Below are 15,735 nucleotides of genomic sequence, written 5' to 3' on the forward strand. Positions count from 1 at the left end.
GAAATTATCCATAATTTGACAATAGATTGAATCAATTGTATTTAGATTTGTATTAGTTAGAAACATTGTTTGTCAATGTATGCAGTTTTTTCTTTTATACGACAAGTATTTATGGTTAACGGATATATGAAAAAAAGACATTTTAAGTTTAACTGAATGAATCACATTTGCTGTAACTATTTCTGTATAAATTTCTGTGAATTTTTGTTGAACGTTGTTCTTTTGTTCCAAATAAATGGTTTGTATTATAATTTGTTTGCTAAAAAAGTAATAGCGTAACATCATTTATTGAGTTTATAGATCTAACAATTGCTAATAAATAATTCGTCGTTTATTTTTGTTTGATTTTATATTTTTTATGCAAACGCGTGTCCTTAATATCCTGTGACAAATTGTTTATGTAGCATAAAAAAGTTCATCTGTAGTAATGTGAGAATGTTTGCAACAAAAAAGGTTGTATTCATAAATATTTAGTGGCTAAATTATGGTAATTACTGGAATCTGATGATGTTTTCTTTAGCGATAGGGGTAAGTAGTTATTGGAATAGATGGGATTTTCAAAGGGTACTTATTTGTTTCGCACTATTGGATTTAGCTGTTCACAAAAAAGTTTAACTTGAAATACAAATTTATTTTATTACTTTCTAGCTGGCTGTTACATTAGGAAAGTGACCTAATACAGTCTTTACTGAGAGCCGAGAAGAGTGTCATTTAATTTTTATGTCAATGTAGGCCAACTGGAGTAGAACTTGCAACATTACTGAGTAATGCAGGCAAAAATATTCCGTTAGATAGATCTGGTTTAGGATATGTTGAGTAGAGACACTCAACAATTTCAAAATCTTTGAAAATGGTTTTAGTATGTCTTTCAAGTTGTGACAAAAATCAAAATATCTAAATTCGCTAATAGCTTGACCAAAAGTGATTAATCAAGAAAAGGAGCTCGATCATTCATATTTCTGACCAAAAATCGATTTTTTATATAAAAACTCAAAATATCTCAATTCGCTAATAATTTGGCCAGTAAGCGTTTAATCAAGAAAAGGAGCTCGATCTGTGATCATCCATACTTCTGACAAAAAATCGATTTTTTTATATAAAAACTCAAAATATCTAAATTTGCTAATAACTTGCCCAATAAGCGTTTAATCAAGAAAAGGAGCTTGACCTGTGATCACTCATATTTCTGAACAAAAAATCGATATTTATATAAAAACTCAAAATATCTAAATTCGTTACTAACTTGGCCAGTAAGTTTTTAGTTTTTTGAAAACAGACTTAAACAGTCTTATTACCAGGGAAACCAAAATATGCAAATGCATGTTTTTTCTGGTGAGTCTAATGAGCACATGGATAAGATATTTACACGTTTCCGAACTATTTAAGAATTTTGGCATCGATTTGTTAGTGCATATTTTTGCATATTTTACCCTTAAATGCATATTTTTGCATATATTTGTTTTAAGAGCATATTTATTTCATATTTTTGGGTTTTAGAGCATATTTTACTGTTTAATAGCATATTTTGACTTTATCAAAAACAAATTTTGTCTCACTTATTTTTCGCTGTTGTGTTACAGGTTTTTACTTACATTGTTTAAAATTCAAAATTGAAAAATAGATGGCTTTCTTTTTAATATAAAATAAGCACTATTTTAATAATAGCGCCATCTAAATATCAAATTTTAGTTCTAATTAAAACTTAACCCATAAGAGTTAAAGAAATATTGTCTTTTTAATTTGCTCCTATAACATCAGTTGAAGTCGAAAGAACATTTTCTATGTATAAAAATGTTTTCAGATCCAATAGACAACGATTTTTATTTGAAAATTTAAGTCAATATTTTGTAATTTATTGCAATAATAACCTTAATTGAAGAAGTGACTTTATATTTATATAAAATATCATCAAAAAATACCTCTCGAGGCCTTTTCATAGCTTAAGTTCCTATAGTTTTTATGTTGTATTTATTTTTTGTTATACCTGTTTTGGTTCATATTATTTTTGTTTATTTTATGTTAATTTACCTTTTTAGAAATTAATTGTATTGATTTTTTTAAAATTGTATAAATTTTTTTTGGTTAAAAATTATGTAAAAGTTTGTTTTTTAAGAGCATATTTTTAAAATTTTAAGAGCATATTTTAAAGTTTTTACTGCATATTTAAAGCGCTTAAAACGCTTTTTTTAGATCATATTTCCGGTTTCCCTGCTTATTACAATTAAACAAATTTATACAATAACAATTTTCGACTATTCAATGTCTTAGTATATGAAGAGATATCGGTCAAGTGGTTGCCCGCATTGTTGATGATCATTTGATATGGTTTCTAAAATTTGATACCTGATTTCTAAAATGCAAAGCAATGACATTTTGGCAACATTGAAAATAATGAAAACAAGTATTCCGGAAAGGAATACTCCAAATTTCCAATGTCGCTGAGTTAGAATTTGCTTCATACTATTTAAATCATCTGGCCTCCACACCTAGTTCATTAGTTTGCAGAAATAAAAACTGGTTGATTGTCATAGAAATCGTTTCACCTACAGAGTCCTCCAAAAAATAAGGCCCGATGATGCCTCCTACACAAATAGCGCACCATACAGTGACTTTAAGTATACAAGTCTTGCTTTTAAAAATCACTTTAATTGTATTTAATAAAATGGGATTTTAATATCATAATAATATAAAGCTTAATTCCATTATTTTCCTAATTTCCTTTCATTCAATTTTTTTATATTTCATAAATATTCAATTAATTTTATAGCATTTATTGGTCAACAATTTTTTTACGACAATTTGATTTTAATAAAACTAATTTTAATGACAATTTCTACACCTTCTATTTGAAATTTTTAAATGCTGTCTTTTTATGGCCCAAATCTGAACAAAGTTTTCCCATTTAGCTGCAATCAAAAATGCTTTTATTATTTTAATGTTTTATTTTAGTCTTTAAAGGTTTTCACCACAAAAATTGTTTTCTTTAACAACTTTATAAAGACGAAGGTAACTCTATATAATGATACATACAGCATTTTACAAAGTTATATTTTTTTGGTCTGGTTTTTACCCTATTTCTTTTTTAGAGTAATAAAAATCTTTTTATCCAAATGTTGTATTTTTGTTTAAAAAAAACCGATAAGAAAAACATCTAAAAACAAACACTGGATCGCAGCAATGAAAATATTCTTATATGTACGACCCCAGAGTATTCAGTCGTTTACTATTTAGTTGGTTTAGTGCTCGTATCTGTAAAATTTAAACATCAACACCTTCAAAGTATGTACTTTTATGGCAAAGCAGAGAGTGGAGTGTGAAAGGGTTTGTTTTGTTTTTTTTTGTTTTTTGCCTTAGTGTAGCATCGTTACCTTATTTTTACCGTATACCTTAAGGTTACATTAATCGGCACAAAACTCTTGTGTAATGTGATCCTCTTTTATACGGGTGTTTTGGTTGTTATGTCTGTGTTGTTCCTCTGCTCGTATCTGAAAGTTTGTAATTGTCTGTTTGCTATGTATGTGAGTGTTTGTGTAAGTGTTTTGATCTTGTTTTAATTTTTGGTCGGTTTGCTTTTGTTTTAGTTTATGACTTAACATTTTGAAAAAAGATAAGTTTTAACACCCTACATTTTATGGGGATATAGAATTGCCATCAATTAGTAGTGACGATGTTGGTGAGATAAAATTTGTTTCAGAATAAGTAAAAAAAATTAAACTAGATTAATATTGGTGGATCATTGTCATTTATATTAACATCGTGAGAAACTCACATTATACTTCAGAACCTAAGCATTTGCTGAACACAGTTTCTGAAGTATTTTCAACACTCCACTGTGGTTCCAAATCAAAATCTAGGTGGACAAAATTATTTGGCGCTCTTTTAATACAGAATTGGTGTCTCCGATTCCAAAAAAAAAAAATTTAAATGATCAATACAGTAGGGTCTAGATATATTAAAATCATTAATAAAAAAATTAAAAAAAATATGTTATCATGTTCTTCTGAAACTAAATTTTTAAGAAGATCTGTATTTACTATACTTCAACTTAAAGAAGAGTCTAGATATATAAAAGTCAATAATAAAAAAAAAATATTTCTAAAAATTCCATTCCGTAAAAATTAAAAACAAGGATTTCGGCGGGGGCTGGCGGCTACAATTTTTTTACGATGACATTCCCCAGAAGTTTCTTTAAATGATGTATATAGTCATTGGACTGGTCTTTTTTTGGCATGCTATATATGTATAATATTCTTAGAAAAAAAATATCAGTATATTTGAGACCCAAGTTTAATGGACTATAACAGGAAAATGGAGAGGGCCATAAATATAAGATATACACTTATACATTTAATGAAAGCCTATATCAACATTTTGAAGTGTGAATTTCTATATGGTAAAACAATTGAGATTAGGGTTTTTAATTTCTCGACCTTTTTTGATTCCCGGGAATCGGGAAATTTTTTTCTACATTCCCGGGTACCCGGCTATTCCCGAAATATATAATGATACTGTAAATTAGGAATATTATAGTCAAATTTCATATAAAAACTTAGTGTTTTAATTATTAAATATCAGATCTTAGAATTAATTAATAAATTTTGAGCTTAATTCACTAAAATCTTAATCCGTAATTAAAAAATGTCAGCCTTTTATCCCTTCCTTATATTTAATTTTTTAGATTCATTCCAAAGCCTTTGTTTAAACTGAATTAATTTAAAAGTTAATTAATAACAGAATTTATTCAAACTTTGAATGATTAAATTTTTGTTAAATCAAATCATTTTCAAAATTAATTGAGAAAATTGTTAAACCTTTTTGTACTAGATTTTAATTGAAGAAAAATTTAATCATTTAATAAATTTTTGAAGCTATTTTGTTATGGATTTGAAGAAGAAATTTAAAGAAATTGGAATGATTCAATAAGAAATAAATTCTATAAATAATGAATTCACATTTAAAAATTTTCATACGAAAAACCCCAGATAAATAATAATAATAAGCGGTCTATTATTGCCAAGATATAAGCAAAGATATAAAAAAACAGAGTTCTAACTTGTTTTCCCGACTAAAAATCCCGGGAATCGGGTAGTGAAAAATTGGCAAAATTCCCGGGAAAAAACCCTAATTGAGATATATATAATTTAGTCACGCGAATATATAATTTAGTTAACGAAAATATGATTCAAAATTTTTTGAACTTCTGGCGCTTCTGTCGAGAAAACGAAATGCCCAGTTGGAAAACCTATTTGTATTGTAGGAGAGCAGATTGTCAGCTTCCGAAAAAACTTCGTTTTTTCAAATTCTGAAGATACCGATTTTTGATTTGGAACCACAGTGCACTCGAAGACTTTAATTTAATTGAAAACAAGGATTAAAATTTAACAGTATTCTCTTTTTAAGTTAGGAATCGCTTTTATCCAAAAAAAAATTATTGGAAGACAAGGCTATAGAGAGACAACATCACATCGATAATGCTGCAAAAGGTTAACATGTTAAGAGCATGCGAACACTCATACTTATACTCTGACGCACAGTGGACAAAAAAAGAGGGAAATAAATCAGTAACTTCTAAACCTTCAGCAAAGAAGAAGTGTTGTCGAGTTTAAGTTGTGCTGCCAGGGGTCCCTAAAGTAGGACACCTCGGTCATGTTCAACTTTTAAAACGATCTTCGTTTGTGATCCGATTTTAAATGGGTAAGTTCTCTGCGTGTTTTCCTATTTAATTGTCACGTAAAAACATTAGGTAGACATATATATTTATGGATAGTTATATATCAATGGATAGTGCATTTTGTCTACTTTTAAAAAATATATAAAACATTTGATAACTAAAAAATTCATGGAATACTTTTTTGAAAAATATGACAAAAAATGATTTTTATTGAGTTTTTGCAAAGATACACATTTTTCAAATTGAAATTAAATTTTTATTTATAAATATTTTTTAATAAAATTTTACAGTTATATAGATTTATCTATTGGTAATGGAAAAATCAAAAAAAAAATTTCAAATTTATAATCAGGAATCCCGCAATTCCCTAAAATTTTTTGAATAATCCCAAAAATGGGATTTTTTAGTTTTTTTGGCTATAATATCCATTCTAGGTTCGGGGTTATCGGAACCCTTTACTAAATAATTAACAACATATTTGGCCATCTATAAGGGTTTACTATATTTTGATATCGACTATGCGATTTGAGAATTTTTGCCGAATTGAATTTTACATAACAAATACGCGTTTTTTTTTGTTACCTCGGTATCAACAATTTTCAAATTTATTTTTATTTACAGTATTTTTTGTAAAATTATATTTTCAAAAAGTATAAATTCTTAATACATGTAGTTAGATATTTTTAGATAGCATAAAAATAAAAAAACTAGCGAAAAATCGCCTATTTTTAATTTTTAAATTCAAATGAATTTAGCGATATTTAAACAATTATTTTTTTTGTTTGACATATACATTTGTTGTTAGTCCAAAAAAAAAGAAGAAAAGTGGAGAAAATAGGAAAATATTTGAACCCACTATTATAAAAAAACTGGAGTAGCGTGGGTAAAAATGTTGAAAATTTAATTTTCAAATTAGATATAATTGATAGCTAAGGCGAAGTTTTTTATACTGCTCGATGAAGAGATTCTATATATGTAATTTTTTGAGAACGGAGAAGGATCGTTTTAAAAATTTAACATACCCGACGTGTCCTACTTTGCGGATCCCTGGCCGCACCATTGGTGGGCCCATGCTGTCCAAATTCAAAATATACCACTGTGCGACGCGTCATTTTTGTGCAAAAATTATAAGGAGTGGTCGTAGAGTATTGAAATTTGGCTCCGAGAGTTATATGAACTAAATTAAGAAAAAAATTAAACTTTTCGAAATCGTTCACGCCCACTGTCCATACAATCCAAATCGATTTTTTCACATACAATTGTTGATATCCAAGCAAAAGTCTAGAAATTTAGTACATACATTTTTTGAAACAAAAAAGAACACATGCTGTGTCAATAAAATCGGTCACGCCCACCGCCCACGAAACCCATACATAGATAAGAATTTTTTGGATATTTCGTTTATTATTCGACAAAAAATTTTAAGTTTTCATCCTGTTCCTAAAACTTCCGAGAAATAATTTTTTTTTAATGGAAACAAGACACTCCCACCTTTTATTTTATTAAAACAACAGCTTGGGGGAAAGTGGGGCTACATTATTTTTTTTTCCATGGAAAATCAAAAATAAACTAATTTTTAGAGGCTTATAGTTATGGCCATATCTTCTTAGCGGTTTATGATATCACCATAATTTTTTGTTTGTATTTGTGGAGAAATGCTATATTTTTCAAATATGTTAAAGATAAATTGTATTATCAGGAAAATTATACATAAATAAACCACTGACTGAAAATATAAGTAAATTTTTGCTTAACACCCTTGCATGGACTTTACTTAAATTTTTTAAAAATAAATACAATTTTTCTAAAAACTGTAAATGCACATTTCATCTTTAAGCATTTCTCTACAAAACTGCATCATTTGATTTTTGAAATTGAGTGGTCGAAAAATAGGGTTTTTGAAACAAAAATCCCTCTGTGTGACGGTTCGAATGTTAGTAATGGAACCTGGAAGGCCTTTCACCATATTTAAAAAAAAAACATAATGGGAATATAGGGCATCATATTGGTCTACTAACATCTCTCAAAATTTTCTTATTTATATTAATTTTTTTCCATTTCATTATTTTGTATTTTTTTTTGTTGTTAATGTTACACAAAAACTAAAAGGTTTTTTGTTTAACCATACACCTCTTTTTGTTTTAATTTCTCACCTTGTTCGGCTGTCTTTACAATCAAATGTCCGTCCTATTAACTGTCCCTCGGCTCAATCATAAGCCCGTCCATCCGTCTGTCTGTTTTTATTTTACAGTCGTTTAATGTAATGGCTTTTAAATTTATTTTGATTTAATCAGTTTATTTTCCGATTTTGTTGTATTTTATTGTTGTCGTAGTTTGTTGTTGCTGTGGCCATTATTAAAAACAAGTATATTGTCCACCGATCATCATAAAAATCTTGTTAGTATACATGTATTATATTGACTTGACTTGAAATTATAGCCAAACGGCGGATCAAACATACAGCCATTGTGTATGTCTGTCCTTTTAGTTTTTGGCCGCTTTTAAGACGCAGCTTTTTTTTGTATTATTTTTTTTTATTGTGAGAGTTAATTAAGGAATTTGTTGTAAGTATGTAGAGTGTTGCTTTATCACTTTGTTGCTTTTTTGTTTGTTTAATTTGTTGCATTTTGTTTGATAATTTTCGATATAAAATCAAATCGTAATAAACTATGAACCCAAATATGCAATCACTATTAATTTTCCTTATCAGTTCAGGCCATTAACGTTTTATTTGAAATGGATACGAATAATTTTGTAGTATTCTTATTGTTTTGAAAACAACCATAATAGATTTTAAGTTTGGTTTTTTTTAATCATGGAAAATGTCATTAAAGATTAAACTTTTATTTGCATTACTAATGATTTTAATAAATTGGTTTAAGGCCTAAACAATAGATAAATACCCAAATTGGAATAATGGAAAGTTTCTTTTTGAAAAAACAGTATAATAGAGTAATTGATGGATGCTTTGAATTAATTTCTAAAATTCACAAAGCTTAAGTTTTAGAACAAAACTAGTACCAATAAGCATTTTTACTGGAATACAAGATGAAAGCAAGTGTAATTCAAGCCTTGAATTATAGTCAAGCACTTTATTTCAATAGTATTCTCCAGTAAAAAGGAAAGGAAATTCAAGCCATATGGTTTTTGTTAGAAAAATATTTAATTTTTTCAAATATTTCTCAAGTTTAAAACATACTTACATTTGCATTCAAGTCAAATTCCAACAAAATGTTCAAGTGCTTGCATTTTTGGTGCTTATTGGGATAATATTTAAAAAGGTAACCTCAAATTAGCTACAAAATTTTCAAAACTTTCCCACAACAACAAAAAAAACACAAACAACTTGACTTGTTTTGTGTGTTTTTTTTTCTTTCTTAATCTTAATTTACAATGTTTTGAGCATAAAAGTGTTCATTTACCAAAACAAATTGTAAAGGCAAACAAATACTTGAGTGAATCACATGAAGTGAACAAACAAAACACACTTTAAGACACGTGGCCCAGTAGTCCGTCTTACATGACAAGCGCAACAATGTTAAATTGTAAACGAGTCTGCAATTACCCCTACAAAAAAAATGTCCTTTGCAGCTAACAAAGCCAAACACACGCACACAATGTCAAACAACAGTGCTGAAATCTATATAAAAACACTGGCAAATATTGTAACGAGTACAATGTTGACAAATGTGTAACTTTTGTTTTGATTAAGAACAAAACAAACAGAAAGACAAACGGACGGACAGACAGACAGACGATCATAAAAACAGTCACGTGTTTAGAAAAAGTGTGTAGCTAGAGTTGGAGAACAATAGATTGTACAAATTGCAGTCAGGGTACTATTGACTAAATCAAAAGCATTTTCAGCCTGAGGCCACACTAGTCAAACATAGATGGCAGGCAATGTTCCATAGTACATATTTATTTCGCTCTCACCGTAATTCATGTCCACACAAAGCGATTAGTTCAAGTGGAACTAAATTTCGTTCGTTTGGCTTGAGGCTTTTCTTTTTTTTTTTTGGGCTCTAAGTATTAAATGTAGTTTCGTTCACCATTTGTTCATTTATTGAAGTTACTGGAATAATTAGAGGACTTTAATACCAGGCAATAACAACATTAAATTACTTTAATGAAGGCGTTGAAGTTGAAATCAAATCAAACAAAAATATACTTACATACAAAGAATGTTTGAATTCATACATAATTTTGGTTGTTTGTTTGAACAGAGTTTTAAGGGACTGAATTCATAAATAAATTAAACACTAGGACTTGTTTCAAGCTACAGAAGATGGAATAATTGTCTCAAATGTTTTCTTCACTAGATAACGTCAACCTAACAATTAATCCTTCCAAGAGTTCAAAGAGAAGCGTAATCAATAAGCACTTTTGGTGGAATTCAAGCTGAAAGCAGGCCTTGAGTCGAGTGTCAAGCAATTGAATTATAGTTTTATTATACTTTATATTAATAGCATTCTCCAGTAAAATGGAAATTTAAATTCAATTCAAATATTTATTGTTTGAAAATGTTTAAAATTTGCATATATTAGTTCAAGTTGTGGCAATACTTTCAAGTGCTTGAATTTTTAGTTCTTTTGAACTTATATCAGAGGTAAAATGGATACTATTCTGAAACTAAATAAATTATCCCTAAGGATGCTGATTGCGTTTAAATAATATATGTTGCATCTTAAGCTGGAATACTTGCAGAACCTGCAGCAGTCTAGGAGATAAAGAATCAGCACTTAAATAGTGGCTTACTACACCGGCCAACATCTCTCTGAGGACTTAGTTTGGTCCTCTTAAAACCTAACCTATTATTTGGTCAAATGGGAAACATATGAACCTTCTAAGGACTACTGTACGCAATCTGGATAAAAGATTGGGTGAATTCCAAAATGTATGTATGCAATGCAACCTTAAAAAGTCGAGCTATTCTTAACGCAACCGTGTAAACTTTGATAATGTTTCATATCGCAAAATGTATGAAAAAGTAAAAACAGGCACTACGATAAGTTTTTTTTTAAATTTTAACTACGCGTTTGTATGCTTTGTCTTGATAAAGATATGATTGCATTGCATACATACATTTTGGAATTCACCCATTATGAACACTGAGTCCTTTTCGAGATTGAAAATCGGTTTTGGGTTTTTTCATCGTAAATTCGAGGAGGTCTACAGTGTATGATCATGATGATGTTCACAACCTAGAAATTCTTTTTCGCTGGTCGCAACATAATATTCTATCGTAATAATCGTTTCATAGGCTATAATTGATAAATTCGAGTCCACATATTTCATATTATTTGGTGTATGACTTAAAAATGCGGGATTTTTTTTTAAATTTTTAACTTTTATTTTGAAACATTTGTACAATACACATTTATTCAAGGTATTGGCCATTGTTAGCGATAACCTTTTGCCATCTTTCTGGCAACATATAGATTTCGAGCCAAAAGAACTTCTCAGCTTTTGAGGCCAAGAACGAATCAAGCCAATATCGGATACTCTGTTCCAAAGTGAAGCGTATCCCAGAGAAAGCCTTCTGCACCGATCGAAAGAAATAGTATTCGGGGCAAGCTCTGGACGACAAGGCGATTGGAGCAAAACTTCCCAACAAATTTATTCTAAATATTTTTTGGTCTGATCGTTGTCATGAAGGCATATTACGATTTCATGTCTGGCCGCAAATTTTGTGAGTTTTTCGGCCAATGCTCAAACGAATTAGTTGCGTTCGGTACAGGTTTCCTGTGATGGTCTGGTCAGATTTCAGCAGCTTATAATAGATATGACCCTTTTGGTCCAACCAAATAGAGAGCATAACCTTAACGCCATGGATATTTGTCTTTGGTATCGGTACGGCTGGTTAGCCGGGCTTAATATACGATCTCTTACGCTTCGTGTTATTGTAATGTATCCATTTTTCATCGAAAATAATGATTCGGTTCAAAAATGATTTTCCTTTATAGTGTTCAAACATCATTTCGGACATGCAAAATCATCTTTCAAGGTCTCTTAGCTTCAATTCGTATTGTACCCAATTTCCCTGCTTTTGGATGAATTTTGCTCCTCGCAAACATTTTGAAATTTCAGCTTGAGTAGCTCCCAATAATTTTGTAAGCTCTTGTTGAGTTTTACAACAGTCTTCATAGATTAATACTTCCAATTCTTGGTGTTCAATCTTTTTTGGCTGGCCTGGGCGATATTTGTCTTCCGTATCAAAATCACCACTTCTGAACCGCACCGCATGTTGAAACCGCTGGAACACATTCACCATAAGCTTTGGTGAGCAATTGGTGTACTTCAATGGAACTTTTTTCAAATTAAAAAAGTAAAGCAAAACTTCACGCATATTACTATTCGTTGGTACAAAATTTGATATTTTCGATGTAAAAAAAACTTGGTTGTTTACACTATAATGTTCAGTAAGATGTTTTGTTCGGTTCAGAAGTGGTGATTTTGACATGGAAGACAAAGATCGCCCAGGCTAGCCAAAGTTCGAAGACCAAGAATTGGAGGAGTTATTCCCTGAAGATTGTTGTCAAACTCAAAAAGATCTTGCAAAATCATTGGGACCCACTCAAGCTGCAATTTTGAAACGATGGCGGGCAGCAGTATTCATCCAAAGTCATGAAAATTGGGTACCATACGAATTGAAGCCGTGATACCTTGAAAGACGATTTTGCATGTACGAAATGAAGCTTAAACGCTATAAAGGAAGCCCGGCAAACCAGCCGAATCGACACCAAAGCCAAATATCCGTGGATTTAAGGTAATTCTTTGTATTTGGTGGGAGCAAAAGTGTCCTATCTATTGTGAGCAGCTGAAATCACAGGGAACCTATACCGAATGCACCCAATTCGTTTAAAGCGAGCATTGGTCGAAAAAATCTAGAATATGCGGATACACATGAAACATTAATATTCCATCAAGATAATACCGGCCACATGTTGCCGGTTAAAAAAGTTTTTAGAATGAAGTGCTTGGGAAGTTTTGCCTCACCCGTTTTATACTCCAGACCGTGCCCCGTGAGACAACTATTTGTTTCGATCAATGCAGAACGCTCTCTCTGGGATGCGCTTTACTTTGGAACAGAGTATCCGATATTGGCTTGGCTCGAAAGATGAGCAGTTCTTTTGGCTCGGAATCCATATGTTGTCAGAAAGATGGGAAAAAGTCATAGCGTTGAATAAATTTGAAAATATTTGAACAACAAAAGCGAAACATTTTTAAATCATACACCCAATATAAAAGAGGTAAAGCTTTTATTTTGAAGGAAATTGGTAGAACTTTCAGATGAAATAACAAATTTTATAAATAAATGTGAATTCTCGATGTTATATCGACCCCTTAGCGCCGAATTATAGTAAGCGACATTTTTAAAATTTTTGTTTTATTGCAAAAATTAAATTTTTATGGACCGACTGATGTTTTAGCGTTCTTAGAATATCAAAATTGTTAATTACATCAAAAATATAGGGGGTAAGATTTTATCGTAAGTCAATGTTTATATTTTACAGTAAACAAATTTTATCGTACGCGTCACACAGTGGTATATAAAAAAAGGGAAATAAATCTGTAACTTCTAAACGGTTAGATTGGTTTGAATGAAATTTCACATGCGCAAAGTAGAAGTATTGTCGAGTTTAAGTTTAGAACGTGGACCTAATGGGCCCATCAGGAGCGCGACCAAGGGCCCTCAACGTAAGACACCTCGGGTATGTTACATTTTTAAAACGATATTATTTCTTGGTTTGAGTTCGGATTTCAAAAACATTATACATGTAGAATCTTCTCATCGAGCACTACAAAAAACCTCGCCGTAGCTATCAATTATCTATTATAGCTTAGGAGATATTCGCATTTGAAAATTAAATTTTCAACATTTTTATCCACCCTACTCCAGTTTTTTGATAACAGTGTATCCAAATATTTCCCGATTTTCTCCAGTTTTCCTTTATTGGACTAAAAACACATGTATTTGTCAAATGGAAAAAGAACTGTTTACAAATAATGCCTAAGTATAAAGTTATATGCATTTCAATTTAAAAACTTTAAAAAAACGATTTTTCGCTATTTTTTATGTAAAATAAAACTTTAGGGCAAAAATTCTCAAATCGCGTATCCGATATCAAAATATAGTAACCGATTATAGGTGGCTCAATATGTTTCTAATTATTTTGTAAAGGGTCCCGATAACCCCAACCCTGGTATGGATATTATAGTCAAAAAACTAAAAATTGCCATTTTTGGAATTTTTCAACACTTTTTTGAAAATTGCGGGATTGCTGATAATAAATTTAAAAATTTGTTTTTGTTTTTGCATTTTAAATAGAAAAATCTACATAACTGTGAAATTTCATTAAAAACTATTTATAAATAAAAATTCAATTTCAATTCCAAAAATTTGTATTTATGCAAAAATTCAATAAAAAACATTTTTTGAAATATTTTTCTATAAAGTATTCCATGAATTTTTAATTGTCAAAAGTTATAAATATTTTTGAAAAATAGACAAATAGCTTGAACGAAATTATGTTATATCGCATCATAACATTTTTAATTCTATGTATAAATTTCAAAATAATCAAAAAAAAACCTTCTCCTGTAAAATTTGTGTTTTGTCGCTTACGATAATTTGGCGTTAAGGGCTCGATATATTCTCGAATATGGAGAAAAAGGCTACTCAAGCCTTTAGAAAACTATTTATTGGCCAGTGTAATCAAAATGGAGCATACATAAATATGTCGGAAATTGAATTGAAAATGGACTTCTTTATTTATTTGCTATTATTCGTTTGCGAATACAAAATATTTTTCTAAACATATGAAAACATCCTTTACAGCTCTGACAATCTGTGATTCATTTCTGTCATTCATTCTCCTTATGCACGAATATACAAATGTAGCATTGCATTGTTAATTCAATAAAAGTATCATGCTGTTTATGTTTTCTGTTGTTGTTATTCATACATTTCTAATCAAACAAATGTTGCCATTAGACAGAAAGAACAAATAAAACAGAAAATTATTAAGGAATTGCTAAAGAATGGCAATAACAACAACAGCAATAAGCTAAAAGAATTTATGTATAAAAATGAAATAAAATGAAACAGTTGCCATATCCAATTACCAATATAATCCTGTTTAACATTGAGTTATTTTAAAACCTTAATACAATAACAATCATGAAATACAACAATAATACGAAAAATATGCACTTCTAACAACAATTTGTACAAAAATCTGAGAAAGCCAAATATGTAGTACCAAAAGAGAGCGAGTGAGGGAGAGTGTCCTTTTCTATTATTTACTCTATTAAAACTGGAATTTCAACATGTAGTTCAAAACATTTTTAACACGGTGGGGGTTGAATTATTTGAATATGATTTGAATTAATGTAGTTACAACAGCCAGTTGTAGTTTTTGTCAATTTGTCAATTCTTTTTATTTTTTTCTGTCATACCTTTTTGACATTTGGAATCTGTCAGTTGTTAAGATCTGTAATTCTTTTGTATTCTTAACGTTTTTTTTTAAGTACTCGTACAATTTGTATGGGATGGTTGGAAGTCTGGCATGGGTTTGGCTTTGAGTTTGAGTTTCGTATGGCTACATAAATAGAATTTAGGTAGGAAGAGTATGGGTGCTGTGACGTTGGTAATGCGTTAATTTACTAACAATTAGCATTGGGTGTTGCTGTGGTGGTAAACCAAGTGGAAATTTGATAATTTAAGTCTTATTGAGTATTCAAATGCTGTGTTTTTGATGATGGAACAACCTTAATACATTCATAGTGTAAAACATTTCTGTAAAATTAATTCCCTGGTGTGATTTTATTGTCAACGTTTTATGTCAGATTTGATTACTAGCTAATGATAAATACATTTTTAATTTCTCATTAGGATATGGAAATATGTTATGAATTTTGTTGTATGACAAATTTGCTTTTTTGCAAATAAAACTCGAAAATTAAAAATGGTTTATTACGAATTAAATCATAGGCTTAATTCATTAGTATTTCAAATGTATTAAATTCGTACGTTTGAGAATTTGTTCTTTATTGAATCA

This window comes from Calliphora vicina, chromosome 4, assembly GCF_958450345.1.
Source record: "Calliphora vicina chromosome 4, idCalVici1.1, whole genome shotgun sequence".
Taxonomy (NCBI): domain Eukaryota; kingdom Metazoa; phylum Arthropoda; class Insecta; order Diptera; family Calliphoridae; genus Calliphora; species Calliphora vicina.